Raw genomic sequence first — 15,766 nt, 5'->3', positions numbered from 1 at the left:
TCTTATGCTGTAATAAATCAAGAAATTGTTTTCTAGATTTTCATGATGTGGTTGTAAATAAACTATATATTTGAATTTCAAGTTAAAATTGATTACGCCTTTAGTTGAATGAATTTAGCTATGGATTATTGTTTCAAATTGTTGAGAAAATATAGTTTTCTTTGTTTGAATAGTCTTTAGTGTTGTGGATTGAAGTTATGATGAAAATACAGATTTCAAGAATAATTTAAATGTATTTGTCTTTTTTGTATTGAAAATAATTTACCCCTTTGTCGCCCGCCGGGACGTTCAAGTCCCATCCCCACCCGCTTCAGAAAAATTTGTAAAACTTAAAAATAATTTTGTGGATACACTAACCAAACCCAAATCATCTATAAAATATCATGAAACAAGAAATTATTTTAAAGCTTAACCACTTGGGCCCGAAAGGGTTAAACGAAATATTAATACGTTTAAACGAAATGTTAATACGTCTAAACGAAATATTAATTCGCTTAAACGATATATTAATTCGTTTAACCGAACAGTTAATTCGTTTAAACGAAATATTAATTCGTTTAAACGAAATATTAATATTTTTTAACGAAATAATTAATTATTTTGCCGGTACTACGTAACAAGGAGCAGGGTCGCTTGTCCAACTTCGTTGTTTTTCTCCGGGTTGATCTGTTTCCCCCCCACTGCTAAATATCCCTACGCGCATGCGAATTATTGAAAGAAAATTGAACCATGTGTTAAATCCCGAAATGACCTAGTTTGTGTCGCAGATCCAGGATTACCGCCTCAAGCCAGGCCGCATATCGATAACGATAGAGACCACGATTGGTTTTTTTTTTAACATATTTTTTTTTTCAAATTTGGTGTTAAATCGTAAATGTTATTATTTCCGGTGCTAAGATTTTTAAGCGTTAGAAAGATAACCTATAATCGTACAATGATTATGTTTTGACTTTCTTAGAAAATATGAAATTGTATGGACTAAAAACATATTCAAACTAATTAATTTGTCATAATTTTGCTTCAAATCCTTCTGAAACATTGTAATTGCGAAGGAATGCCCTGCTATAAAAATTCGATCAAACCAGGTCATGTTTACGTCACGTGACTTACCTCTCTTGGAAGTCAGGGGAGAATTCATTGCATACATAAGACGATGTTGTCTTTAATCGCTTACTATTTATTACAAATATCGAATCCTAATTAAATTCTCGGATTATCCACTACCCGCGTCTTTTTCCGTCATTTTTATCTCAGAAAGTGTTGTACGTCTAACTCTTCATAAAGTTTATCAACTTGTACATCAAGCGCTCAATGTTCGCGCGTGACCTTTGACATCACGCGTGCAGAAATTCTTAATCGTCGGGAGGTCGATTTGGGGAATCCTTACATTTTTGTCCAGTATACGCTCCATGAGTGTTTTTCGTGGAATCCAGTATTTTTCTAGTAAGATTGGATATTTCTACTTTCCATATATACCAAAATTGCCATACGTTTATTGGAAATAACCACCCGATAAATACTTTTCTGGGAACCTATCTTTAAACGAATTAGTTTTTTTCGTTTTATCGAAATAATTAATTCATTTAAACGAAATAATTAATTCATTTAAACGAAATAATTAATTCATTTAAACGAAATAATTTATTCGTTTAAACGAAATATTATATCGTTATAATGACATTTTATATCGTTATAACGAAATTTTAAATCGTTATAACGAAATTTTATATCGTTATAGCGAAATATTATATCGTTATAACGAAATATTATATCGTTATATATCGTTATAATGAAATTTTATATCGTTGTAACGAAATGTTATTTTGTTTAAACGAAATATTCTTTTGTTTAAACGAATTAGTTATTTAGTTTAAACGAATTAGTTTTTTCGTTTTGTCATATTTCGTTTAAATGAAATAATTATTTAAAGGAGCTAAATCGCTAATATTTGGGACCTAGAATTTGACACAAATGGGTCGCAACGCATATAATAATGTAATATGAATGTATATAAACTGATTTACATGCAATCGTTCTGTTTTACTAGAATTTCTAATCAGTTATGTTTGGCGAAATACGCCAGAAGTCTCAATCGAATGGCAATCTCTAGCGTCTTGTTATTCCAGTCTACATCGATAATATTTACTGCACATGCTCTCCAGATAAGATTATGGCGTCGCCGTTTGACATGACTTATGGAATATGTCTAGCCTCGTTCTTCGAGCCCCTTGTTACAAATGGCACTGAAATGCATTATGGTACACGATTCGTGTACCAATGGTAAAGTGTTTAATTTGTCTTAAGTATTAAATATCAGAAGCCCATCTTTTCCCGGTAAGACCACAACATCAATGTTGATTTAAATTGACAAATAATTCGTGTTTTCGTTGTCGAAAATTTTCGATGATATTGAGTTAGAGACTTAGCTACTTTAAGAGTGGAATCGTTCAAGATATAAATATTATATTTGAGTAGAACCGTTCAAGATATAATTATTATATTTGAGTAGAACAGCTCACGATATAATTATAAAAGAGTGGAATCATTCACTATATTAATATATAAGAATGGAATCGTGCTCCATTTATTTAACCAGGTCTATTACATATATATATATATATAATATTGACTGACATCAAAATTGTCTATTAAGCAGAAAAGAGGATTTGAAACGGTGCATTTGCATTAATATTCCATCTATCAGAAATAATTGCTGTGGGCCGTAACTATATATGTTGAACTTATTTAAGACAATGAGTTATTTACCAAAGAATGATTAATGTGTCAATAAAATTACAATTTTCTCTGAACAAGAACAAAGGGATTTAAGTTTTATTTTTTTATTCAAATCTAAATTCGTGACTGACATTTATATGATAATTTATATGACATTTGTAATTTATGTATCAACCTGTAAGCTGAAATGTAGTGTGTCTCAAGAAAGATTTGAGGCTGCGGTGGCTCAGTGAGTAAGACGATGCCTTGTTAACTAGGTGGTCTCGATTTCGTTTTTGGGTAGACTCTCGTCTTACTTCCTGTAAAAAATAAAGCGTATTGCAAGAAACAATGTCTTGTTTTTGGCATAGGCGTACGGGCTCGATGACAGGTGGGGGGGGGGGCAGAACCCGAAATGCCCGAAAAAAAATTCGGGTTTACAGACAGCGGCGCCGGACTTCCTCGAGAGGCGCTTTCCTGCTATTCCAGCCTGTGAATACAGCAACTTCAATTTAGTTCAATATAGCCTAACTGGCTGACCCGAATTCCAAACAACCAATCAATCGTCGCGGGGTATGGGCGCCTCACTCTCCCGGAGAAAATTTTTAAAATTTAACCACCGCAAATGTGTTTTCTGCTATTCTAGCCCGTGTAAGCAAATCCAAAAGTATCCAATGGCTTTGTAACCGAAATCCCATTCTGCATTCCAACCATCCAATCAGACTGTTACAGCTGCATTCACATATAATAATCGATGCCCGAAAAATGTGGCACAAAGCAGAGTGGCTCCAGACAAAATGTTTTAATCCTTAGTCAACTCAGTAGAAATTCGTGGTATTCAATTAAAAGAAAAGTAAAAGTAGTGTTTAATTAGGGCTCGATGACAGGGAAGCAAAACTAGAAATGCCCGAAAAGATTTCGGGTTTACAGACAGCTGCGCCGGTTTTCTTCGAGTGGCGAAGAAGCGGAGCTGACCTTGTATGGATCCCCCAAAAACATTTTGGAATATTTGACGGCCGCAAACGCGTTTTACTGCTTTTCTAAGCCGTAAAATTAGTGTTTTATTATATTTCGGGAAATTTATTTTGCCAAGTAGATGAAATAAAAAAGTTTTTTCACTTTACCCGTCTGCCCGAAAAGTCAGCTTGCCCGAAAGTTAGGGGGGGGGGGGCAGCTGACCCCCCCCCCCTGCCTCCCTGGCTCGTACGCCTATGGTGACTCATTGGGAATGGACAGCAAAATGTGGTACTATTCACATATTGGCGTATTCTTAAAATAACTCTCAGCAGAAAAATAGAGCAGGCGCAAATTTTCTCATAGCACACAACATAGAGTACTACAAAAACAACGTGATCCTATGCACATGTTGGCGTGTGTGTAAAAGAACTTTCAACAAAAATTGTATCATAGCGCTCAACATAGAGTATGCCTGGCAATTAAAAAAAATCGTCTTGTCATTCGGATAGAACAAAAACAACGTGATGCTATACACATGTGGACAAAGAGTAGGCGAAAATTCTCTCATAGCACACAACAGAGTATGACTATTTTGACGGCCCGGATAATTAGGACGATAAACCTAATTGGAATTCGATTAAAAATTTGTCCAAGCAAAAGCCCGCCCCCCCCCCTCTCTTTCATCAAGGTGTAAACGGTAGTAGCACACGCATGGCGGACAGTAAGTACTGGCCCCGAGTTCACAAAGCATTCTCAGACGTCAGTGAAGAATTTATTCAACTTTCAATCATTGCTTATAAGAAATATCTTTGAACCAGAAATGAAATGAAATGAAATGGGGTTTAACGCCCTACTGTTCTGCTCCGAACCGGGCTAATGAAGACGGACATTCGCCATACAGTGTGCTATGAGGGAAATTTTGCCCAGACAGCGGCACTATGGCCTACTCTTATATCGAATTCCAATTGTCAAATGATCTTTTACGTTCCAGCCAATGTATACACGGGACCTCGGATTTTGTCCCATCCGAAAGACTAGGCAGCTGTCCTTGTCAGGCCCTCCGTCCTGCATCACTGACAAGGGGGGACCACGCCGGAAAATCTGGATGAACTGTCTCGGCCAATGCACGGATCGACCACCCGACCTCCAGGCTAGCAGCTCTTTGATAAATAAGGCGAACAGTATGGGTAAATTCTTAACTAAAGCCTGAGAAAGCTGAATATCCGAATTCAAATGGGGTTTAATATGTTACTTTGAACTTGGTTAATACACATGGGCATAGGTTACGCAATGCGTTATGAGGGATATTTTGCCCGGACATATTACGTCCCATCGAAACAACTATCGCTGTTCAATGTCAGGGAGAGACTTTAATGTCCACTCGACACAAACTAGTTCAATTCGGGACTAACACATGCTTCAATTTTATTTCAATAATTCGCTTGCGCGTAGGGATTTTAGGAGTGGGAGGAAACCGGAGGACCCGAAGGAAACCCACGAGGTTGGACAGGCGACCCTACTCCTTGTCACGTGCATCGGGGATTTCGAAACACCGGCGTCGAAACCCAGTGGTCCCTATGTCTCAAAGAGCCCACAAGGGGAAAGAGGTTAGGAAAAATACTGTCTTACATAAAATATAGTTTTTGGAATTATACGGTCTTACATAAAACATATTAAACTTACAAGGAAATCCCTATTTGTATCAGTTTGAATTAATTGCATGTTTTATGCAATTAATGTTTTTCATGAGATTAACTTATTTCCTTTTTAAAATTGCCGGGAGGAAAAATCGGGATATACTACTTAAGTATATTAAAACCCTCATATTGAGACCAAAATTAAAAGCACAGATCAACAATTCCCCCAAAACATAGTTCACAACCAAATGTTGCCCCGTTCCCTGGTATCACCCCGCTGCTAAAGGCCCCTGCATTCAGGCAATTTATTAAATCAAAAATTTAACATACGCAAATCCCGGCATTAAGCATCTAACTTGATTCCAGGATTTTCGCCAGCTTAATCTCGCTTCCCCCAACTTCCAGAGAGAGAGAGAGAGAGGAGAGAGAGAGAGAGAGAGAGTTTAACGCTAACTTATCACAAGCTAGGACTTTTCTGGACTAACTCATGCTTCAAGTTTCAATTTTATCTCATTAATGCTCTTGTGCTTAGGGGTATTACGCTGTGGGTCTGTTGGTAGGGGACCGGAAAACTCACGAGGTTTGACAGGCTACCCTTTTCCTTGTCACTTACAAGTATAGGCTCGAAACCACCCCATCTGATTCGACGACAGACCTTAGGATCTAAAGGCCATTCATTAGACCATTAAACTCTATCAGAGTGCATATTTAAAAAGAGTTCTCACCCTGCTTGGCCGGCATTAGGAATTACATTTTAACATGTTTTACCTCACCAAAGTATGGAAGAGTCGTCTAAAACATGATATTAACATAAGTATAGAAGCGTCGCGTAAAACATGATTTTAACGCTCCAAAGATAAGTACGGAAGAATCGTGTATAACATGATTTTAACACACAAAACATAATTATGGAAGAGTCCTGTAAAACAGATTGTGCAATACGTGATAAATGATCGAATAAAATATATCATTGACTATCTAGTTGGAAGAAATCTTCTTTACACTATTATGGCAAAACAACATCAAAGCTGCCGATGAAAATTGTTTTAGGCCAGAAACGCTCAGTGACATTGTCTCTATTTTAATCTTAATCCCCGTGTTTTTCAAATAGTCCCTACGGGCCTGCTACCAGATTATGTACTGCGAAAAGAAGTTATTATACTAACACTTAACTTTTAGGCCACTTAAAGTTAAGTGGATTTTTCTCATTAAAACTGGCATTTGAATACCACCAACAATTAAACACTTATAGCTAAGGGCCCATTTTAAAAGGTTTTCTTAAAGTTAAGTGAAAATACTTAATTTTTCCACTTAACTAAGTGTGTCACCTTAAATCAGTATTCATAGACTGTATTTTACATATCCGTGGCCAAAAGAAAACCTTAGAGATACCTAATGTAAGATTTAGACAAAGAGCTGGCCGTTCTGGCTATAATAGTTCGAAAATAGATAATGCAAAATTGAAAATTTCATTCAAATTCCTATATAGCGAAGATATCAGCCTTTGAAGGTTTATCAAGATGTGTGCATTAATTGCAACCATCGTACTGGATATTAAGAAGCTAAGCCTCGCTTATACATTTTTAAATTAAATGAAAATATGACTGAATCGTTCTAATCAACTTAATGTCGGGGATATCCGATGGCATCGAGAATTGATTATGTTCTTGTCATATTAACAAATGTATAATTAATAGTTTATATAACTAAAGAAAGGCCTCCAATAAGGCAGATTTAGCTCTTACATAAAGTATGTTTAACTGAACACTTAGTTTATGGAATGCAAGCAAACGCCCCAAAGCATAACTTGTGGAATGTCCTCGACTACAAAAAATCAGGTATTTATAACTTCAAAGGAAAGTTGTGTCCCATTAAGGGCAACACTACTGTATTAAAATCTTTGTTGTTACTGCTAGGGAAATGTTTGTCGAAATAACATATTGCAACACACAGAAATATTATGACTATAAATGTACGCATACTTCGCAGGAACAATGGTTTTCGTAGATTGCAACTACAGTTTTTGGATAGTGGTAGTATAATGTCGGTATATTGTAAACTGTATTATTTTAACAATGCATGGGGGGGGGGTATATGGCCGAATGGTGTGCGCGCTGCATCATAAGTTATGTCATTGAGTCAACTGGCGTGGTTTCTATTTCCCTGTCCAACTTCGTTGATTGTCTCCTACGAATTATTGAAATAAAATTGAACCATATGTTAGTCCTGAAATGACCTAGTTTGTGTCGAGTGAACATTAAACCCATCTCTCTGTGTGTGTGTCTCTCTCTGTCTCTCTCTCTCTCCACTTGTTTTTGTGGCCCAGAAGAATTTTTTGCGATGTCCGACTCATTTACATTCCTAACTTGGGCTGACATGGAAAGTGCTAAAATCGTCGTGGCAGGTGATATTCGGAGAAACGAATTTAGAAAAGTCGCGGTACAAATAATCCTACCTAGCAGGTAGACTGTCCACAACAGTAATAACCATAACATGTTTAGATAAAGTAGTCACTTAACACTATTATGAATGTTTCCAGACCGCCTGATCTATTCGTCTTGTATTTTAGAATATATAAATTCCGGTTGCTCAACGTCTAGCCATCGGGGGTCACCGTGGCTAAGTAGGGAAGATGCTGTCTCGCTAGCCTGGAGGTCGGGTGTTCAATCCCTGCATTGGCCGAGCAATTTCGTCCAGATTTTCCGGCGTGGTTTCCCCCTTGTCAGTAATACAGGACGGATGGTCTGACAAGGACAGCTGTCTAGTCGTTCAGATGGGTCGAAAAACCGAGCCCCGTGTACTCATTGGCGTGCACGTAAAAGATCCCTTGACAGTTGAAATTCTATATAAGCAGAGTAGGCCGTAGTGCCGCTGTCCGGGCATAATTTCTCTCATAGGACACTATATGACTGATGCCCGTCTCCATTACCCTAGTTCAGAGCCGAACAGTAGGACGTTAAACCCCATTACATTTCATTTCATGTCTAGCCAATCGGGTTAATATTAGGACGTTATACTCCAATTAGTTTCATTAGACAAATATGTTGCTGTTTTACTCTCGAAATTAAATATCCGCCCGAGTTGCTATTTTATAAGCAGACACGATGATCAATAAAATATTTCATATTTTAACTAACAGACAAATTGGTGCCTTTACAACCTTGGAAGTGCCACTTAAGTTTTGTTTTCTTCACGAATCAAGTTTTAATTGTAAACAATATTTTTATTCATAAAATAATGAATCGGAGAATATGCTTATTTAAAACCTCCCCTAGTTTTTATGTGTTGATATTTGTAGAGTATGATGTTTAAGCATACTTAAGACCTGCACACACGGAGAACAATTTATCACCGACAGCCCGCTTTCTCGTCAAGGACAGTATTATGGTATGAGGCGGAACAGCCATCGTATACATCTTGGATTCCACATTGCCGATTTCTGGTCATCCACGATGACGTCACCGACTTCTTGTCGTGTACGAGTAATCCCCGCCGCCATCATGATTAAATGGCGATTTTTATTCGAGCGTCCACCCAAAAGCTTCCATCTCAGACCTAAACAACCACTCTTCGTTTTAGAAGCCTGCATTTGGAAATAGATTCTATCAACCCAAAGGTTTGTCGACAGTGGTTGGCACATATTACCATGGAAACTTTGGGACAGTCTATAGGGCTGCATAATTTACCACAGACCTATGACAATCGGCCACAGTGCGCATGCCTTTGTATATGTATTTGTGTGGGTACTGCCCTTTTTCTGCTTTGAGATGTAAAGATAATTAATCGATCATAATTAATTCATATATTAAACTGATGATTTTACTAAGATATGATATTTGTAAAGAAATAAAATGAAATTATTTGGCTAATGAAGACGGGCATATTAAGCTATGCAGTGTGCTATGAGGAACATTACCCCCTGGAGAGCCTATGGCCTATACTCTTATTACCAATTCGGTCAAGAGTTTGTTTACATACACGCCAACATGTACACGCGGACCGCTAGAATGACTAGACACGCGCCCTACCTACTGAGCCACCGCCTCTCAGAAATTTGCTATAACTAAAAATATTGCTGTTGATATTCCAAAGCGTAGTTCATGGGTATCTCCATTCATCGACTGGCAAATGTACTGCAAAATTGGGGAGCCACGGCGGCCCAGTGACTCTGACTCATTAACCAGGACCTCTCGGGTTCGATATCTGTTCTCTCGAAATATTTCAGCCAGATACCTCCTTGTGCGTGGTACGGTACTGATGGTTTGACACGGATTTATTCTCGTTTTTAGGACTGTAAAGAAACCCTAACAGTTAAAATTAAATTGATCAAGCGTACGCAGAAATGCCGCTGTTCGGGAATAAACCCTTCTTCAGCAACCATGTTGGTGCATGTGACCACCCCATCTGATTGTGTTGCATTCGTGCTAGATACTATCGATCATGTTAAAAGTTAAAGATCGTGGAACAGGTTCCCCTTGAACGAAATATCTATGGTAAATATTTACTCAGTGACTTGAATGGTTTCCAATCGACAGTTATTTATTCAGGATCGTGGAGTGTCGTAGAATATATCTTTAATATTTAAACTTGAACCATGAATTACAACAACTTAGATCATTGACCCAATAATGGATGAAGCACCTTAAGCATGATCAATCAGATTTTGGTTTTGGCTTCAACAAGATTATGTCGGAAGACAGAAAGAAGATTATCCAACAACACATATAATCCAATCACAAAGGAGTCAAGATTGAAACAAGGTGATAGAACAAGTCATCGGTAGTCAAGGTAATGCATAATATAGTAAGAATATTGTAGCGCATCTTATCAGTACCGTCTGTCATTTGTTGGTTAAAGTTTTATATTTTCATATTTGTTGTATTATGAAATGAAAATGAAACGAAATTGGGTTTTAACGTCCTACTATTCTGCCCCTACTGGGCTAATGAAAACGGGCACAAGGACCCAGCTCAAAAAATATTCCTACACTGGTTACCAACGAAACAAGAGCGAAAGATATTTTTAATCTTTCTCTCCCTTTCCCTTTTTCCCCTTTTGCATAGCGATCTTCGTTGACTCTTTGGTTTATAGAATCGAAGAAAGGATAGGAATATACATTTCTGGCTAGGTTTTGGTGAATGTTCATAATTTTTCGGCGGAATGGTTAGCACATGCGCGTTGTATCATAAGGTCTGTCATTGAGTTAACTGGTGTAGTTTCCATTCCGTGGCAGTAGCGACAAGGAGTAAGGTCGCCTGGCCAACCCCGTTGTTTTTTTCCTGGTCGTCCAATTTCCTCCCACTGCTAAAGACCCCTCCTACACGCAAGCTAATTATCGAAATGAAATTGAATCATTGTTTGTGTCGTTAAATAATCCCCCACCCACCGCTCTCTCATGCCCATATTGAACTCTATGATAGTCCCAAAATGACCTAGTTTGTGCCGAGTGGACGTTACCCCCCCTCTCTCTCTCTCTCTCTCTCTCTCTCTCTTTTGGTTCTACGCACATCACAAAGAGGTTGTTTACATTTAATTTGTACTTCAAATATTTATGGACTATCATGCTGGTTGAGTGTTTAAATATTAATAATAATATTATTAAAGAATTAATTTTATTTCCAGACATATTGAGATAAAAATGATTTCGGGCCAAATAAACAAAGTCTACCTTTTAATTGCAATATATATTAGTTTCAATACAGGTAAGAAGGTCATTGTACGTACTTAACAATTTATTTATTTACTTTAATACGTCAACTTGTTTCACATAGGTATTGCGAAAGCCGTCTTATGCCTCTGTATAAAATGCCTTCTACATGTGCCATCACATCATACGACATTGATCATTGGCTCGATGGCGCACGCATTGTTTACACAGGACGATGTAGCGTAAACTGGTCCGGGCAGAATGGCGCCTTTTACTCATTTCATATATACCCATCAACACTAAATAGGAAATATTTTTCATCCAGATATAATTCAGACACCTTTATTTATTTTTCTAGTATTTAAAAAAAAATATTCTAGAATTTAATTTCTATAAGGTAAAATGTTAATATTGCGAGCTAATTAACCCGCACCGATGTTACCCCTTTCAGTGATAGTAGCTACCAAGCGAATATTCACTGCTGATCACTGCGTTAATATATGTGTACCAATCGTTTAATAAAAAATAGATGCATAATTGTGGGGACCTCAGTGAGTAAGACGTTGGCTTGCTAACCTGCAGGTCCTGTGTTCGTGGATGGTTTCCACTTGTCAGTGGTGCAGGACAGACGGTCCGACAAGGGACAACGTATTCCTTATAACACACTGTATGACATATACCCATCTCCATTAGCCAACCGTTTTATTTACTTAACCACCGTGTCCCTCCCCCCCCCCCCACGGTCCATACAGCAGCAAAATAATTATAATAAAAAAAAAACTTTAAGTACTTACAGCCGTTATACTTAACGCAGACCCTTTTCTTTTTCAGGAAATGAAGCACACGTCACTACCGCGTGTTACGGAATCAAAATGGCGTGCACAGTTCATCAGTTACAGTGTACATCTCCGCTAATCATATCCGTACTAAATGCTACTTATGGCTTCAGATCTGGTTGTTTGTCAGCCGTAAGTTATTGCTTTACAGATAAAGCCTTATGCTGTGTTGAATCGCCTGGAGACTGTTTTGTGTCGTTTAACCGATCAGAGCTTTCTTATCTGCAACAAATGTGTTCCAATACTTCCAGTTGTGAAATGGTAGGATTTAGAACAGATCTGTATTGCGATAATACACGTTACAGTGCATACAGTAAAATTGATTATACATGTATCAGCCCAGGTGAGAGTTTTAAAAAAAATTCATTTTGTCTCTCATGTTGCGCAAGGAGCAATCTGCTAACTCACTAATCGAGTGGTTCCAGTGCCCCGAAGAGCAAATTTAGTTGCGTTTGGAGGAATGCAGTTAGCTAAATGTGGTTGACCTGTTTGAATGTAAACATAAGTTTGGAGAAAGTGTTGGCCTTGAAATACCTTCGCGATTTTCCATCATGGCATCCCTTACCAGTGATGCACGACGGTACGCCAGGTACGGTAAAGTGCCTAGTCGTTAGGATGGTACGAAATACCGAGATCCCACGTAGGAGATGAACACTTGGTATTCGAAAAAGGGTACACAAAGATACAGCTTTGAATTAAAAAATTTATTTATTATTTTAATTTAACGGTTACGTGGAGAAGCGACATATAATACTTCTTACTAACAAATCAGGACTAGAAGCTATTATATATATACATATATCAGATCTGTCACCATAACCACTAACAATCATATCTTCTTCAGAACCATCAACGAATTTGACGACGCCAACAGACTCAACGCCAACTCCAAATATATTTACACTATCTCTCAGCCAAAGTACATTAGAAACAGCTGGGACGGATGATACCAAAAAAAAACTTAATATATTCGGATCAACCTCCGATACTGGTAATAAGCAATACAGTTTTATATAGGGTTTCGCCAACGTCAGACTGTCCTGCTCCGAACTGGGCTTATGAAGACGGGCATGCGGCATAAAGTGTGCGATGAGGGAAATTTTGTCTGGACAGCGGCACTAGGGCCTACTCTTATATATCGAATTCCAACTGTCAAGGGATCTTTAACGTGCACGCCAATGTGTACACGGGACCTCGGTTTTTCGTCCCCTCCGTACGACTAGACAGCTGTCTTGTATCACTGACAAGAGGAAACTACGCCGGAAAATCTGGATGAACTTTCTTGGCCAATGCAGGGATCGAACACCCGACCTCCAGGCTAGCGAGCCAGCGTCTTACCCACTTAGCCACCGTGATCCCCAATTCCAAAATCTGTGTGTGTGAAATTATTTAACGTCCGCTTCCACCGAAGCAATGACTTATATATATGTAGGTCGTATTCGACTAGCCGTACAAGTACAACGCCACAACGCAGTGGGCGTTTACGGCTGCCCCCCCCCCCCGGATCCATTCACTTCATTTAAAGGACAATATTGGTGCCAGTCATTATCACATGTTTGATAGAACTGGTTAAACTCATTCCAAATATTATTTTATCACGGAGATCATTGCTACGATAGAGGCGTAATCAATGCTTCAACAATCGGAAATGACGAACGCAAAAAGAAAACACGAGTAATCCCTCTATATAACTGATTGAGTTGACGGGTAATAACATGTACATGAGCGAATTTCTGCCCCACTAACAATTCCTTCGAAGACCAAAAGTTGTTATATGAGACTGTAAGAGTATATCTGACAATTCAAAAAAGTAATTGAATGTCATTAGATAAGAGAACACGAATAAAGTAGAAACAGTCCGTATATTCACGCGTGTTTATTCATTCTATCCCTATAAAAACATGGTAATGCACGGACTTTTTCTATTTTTCTTTCACGTTCTCTTATCTAGTAACGGTCATTTTTTTATGAATTGTCAGATATCCTTTTACAGTCTAACACAACAACTTTTGGTCTTCGAAGGAATTATTAGTGGGTAGAAATTCGCCCATGTACCTGTTATCGCCCGTCACTTCAATCAGTTATATAGAGGGATTACTCGTGTTTTCCTTTTGCGTTCGTCACTTCCGATTGTTGAAACATTGATTCCACATCTATCGTAGCAATGATCTCTGTGATAAAATAATATTTGGAACGTGTTTATAACAAATTCTATCACATATATGATAATGACTGGCACCAATATTGTCCTTTAATATTTGTTTATTTTTGCAATGTCTATATTCTATCTTGTCCGTAGATTTATCTTGTAGATTTTGGTTTAGTGTGTAGTGCGGTCCTCCCGCACTTACTATTAAAGATATATCGAAAATAAGCAACGTACGCATTCTACTACCCATTTAACCCCTAAACAATAAATCGAAAATAAGTATTGGAATAGAGAATAGTCATTGCAATATACGGTTTAAATTCAGGTGAATATTGATTCAATTAAACAATAAACGATTACGAAAGACAAATGTCCCTGGCATTAAGTAAATATTAAACAGAAAACGACGATCTTCAAAATGTCGTCCTTTGTTTAGTTGACCGGGAGTTCCCCTATGTTTTATAAATGAAAAACAGTAGCTACACGATGTTTTTTTATCAATGGGAGCCCGGCTTTAAATATGAAACGAAATAGGGTTTAACGTACGTGTCTGCTCCATCTGGGCCAATGCAGCCCAGTCCGGTTTCCAACTGCCAATAGTTACTTTACGTGCACGACAACGTGCACACGGGACGATTATCCTTGACCCCACCCCCATCCTGCACTACTGACGAGTGGGGAAACCAATTCTACGATCCCAGGATCTCCAGACTAACTAGCCAGCGTCTTACTCACTAAGCCTTTAGTGGTTCCCGACTTTCGTATAGTGCGTTAAAGAAGTACCGTAAATCTATAAAAAAGGAACAGTAAAATATATATAAACAACTTTAAATAGGCTTTCATCTTTCAGATATCCTTGTGATTATTGGTTCTGTAGTAGTTGTTGTTGTAATAATTGGACTGGTTCTATTCATATTTAAAAGGTATGTCTGCACCTTGGCTTCCATTCCATACATATTAATATACACGATTGCTTTCTATATCCAGGCTTATGATATAATCAATGGTGTAAAGCTTTATTTATGTTTTCAGTGTTGGGTTGGGTGGCCGAATGGGCAACACTTGCGCGTTGGATCAGAAGGACAGTCATTGGGTCAACTGGCGTGATTTCGATTCCCCGCTTGTACTTGATAATGATTGGGACCGCCTGTCCAATCTCATGGATTTTCTCCGAGTCCTCCGGTTTCCTCCCACTTCTAAAGACCCATACGCGCAAGCGAATAATTGAAATAAAATTGAACCATATATGTAAGTCCTAGTTTGTGGACGTTATAAACTCTCTCTCTCTCTCTCTCTCTCTCTCTCTCTCTCGCCAGGCTGACACTTGCACGACTTTTGGCCACGATTTTGTCGTGGCAAGTCGTGCCATTTTGGGGCACGAACTGGGAGGCTCCCGCACTGTTCACGACTAGTTCACGCATAGTTCACGACGAGTCCATGAATGCGTGCCCATCAGTGTCCACATTGACACGAACTGGGACGACGAGTTCACGCATAGTTTGCGCATTGTTTACGCACTTCCCGCATTGGTACGACGAGTTTGCGCAATTCGGACGGTGTCGTGCCGACTTGGGCACGCCATATTCGTGAACTAATCGTGAACTAGTCGTGGCAGTTCGTGACAGTCGTGGCAATGCGCGCACTGCCACGCACTGCCACGCATCCTTCCGCATCGTCCCCACGAGTTCACGACGAGTTCACGAACAGATTGCGCATAGTTCACGACCCGGTCTCTAAATTTTGTCGTTACCAAAATTTTGAACATTTCAAAATTCTCGTCACGACATGGCACGCAGTCACGACGGGTTTACGCATACTTCACGCC

This window comes from Patella vulgata, chromosome 2, assembly GCF_932274485.2.
Source record: "Patella vulgata chromosome 2, xgPatVulg1.2, whole genome shotgun sequence".
NCBI classification, from domain to species: Eukaryota; Metazoa; Mollusca; class Gastropoda; family Patellidae; genus Patella; species Patella vulgata.
Note: the sequence above shows the minus strand (reverse complement) of the source record.